General features: G+C 46.3%; 1 non-coding gene across 1 annotated transcript; it reads left to right on the top strand.

Annotated features, from left to right (window-relative positions):
• The first annotated feature begins 250 nt into the window (after positions 1-250).
• LOC115882104 lies at positions 251-405 on the top strand. Its single transcript, XR_004050148.1, has one exon. It is a non-coding gene; the product is annotated as a 5.8S ribosomal RNA (ribosomal RNA).
• The last annotated feature ends 557 nt before the right edge of the window (positions 406-962 follow it).

Genomic DNA, 962 nt, shown 5'->3' with positions numbered 1-962 from the left:
ACAACGACGACGACGAACGCGCAACACCGCCACGTTTGATATTCGAAGCGGTGATTATCGATTCTCGTTAATATATCGAGAAACGATAGCGTTCGTTTGGACGTCGATTCGTAAATAACGAACGGCGATCAATACGCGAGACGTGCTAACTAGACGCCTAACGAAAATATTCGTCACAAACTAGTGGTCGAACGACTACGACGAAGTGAGCTTCTTTCGAGGCAAACTCGTCAATTTTCATTTTAAAGATTACCCTAAACGGTGGATCACTTGGCTCGTGGGTCGATGAAGAACGCAGCTAATTGCGCGTCAACTTGTGAACTGCAGGACACATGAACATCGACATTTCGAACGCACATTGCGGTCCTCGGATTCTGTTCCCGGACCACTCCTGGCTGAGGGTCGTATCTAACTTAAAGACTGCTCGGTTTTTCTTTTTTTATATTATAAAAGAGAAAAACGTCGGAGCGTGTTGGGTGTTTACGCGTCGTCCATAAGACGCGACACCTTAAAACGCGAAAGCGTCCGCACTCAGTCGTCGACATATCGACGACGGAGCGCGGTAAAATGCGAAACAACGATTCGAGAGCGGTGTTTGACTTGACGTTTATTTTCGACGCATATACGCGCTAGTACTTGATACCTGCACGTCGTCGTCGAACGTCGTCTCGTCGCGTCCGATCGTCGTGTCCGATATATTTTCGCGATTACGTCTCTATATATATATATATATAGATGGATGAAATCGTTTAAACGGAAATCGACGTCTGATCGGTAAGGCTACGAGACTAAGACGATAAAACGTCGTCACTGGCCCGTCTCACAATCGAATCGTTCGGGACGCCAAAATTAACCACACATTAATTTTTCGACCTCAGAGCAGGTGAGACTACCCGCTGAATTTAAGCATATTACTAAGCGGAGGAAAAGAAACTAACTAGGATTCCCCTAGTAGCTGCGAG

Source organism: Sitophilus oryzae, unplaced genomic scaffold, assembly GCF_002938485.1.
Source record: "Sitophilus oryzae breed Bouriz unplaced genomic scaffold, Soryzae_2.0 scaffold_174_pilon_pilon, whole genome shotgun sequence".
NCBI classification, from domain to species: Eukaryota; Metazoa; Arthropoda; class Insecta; order Coleoptera; family Curculionidae; genus Sitophilus; species Sitophilus oryzae.
The sequence above is the reverse complement of the archived record's forward strand: the minus strand, read 5'-3'. Positions and strand labels throughout refer to the sequence as shown.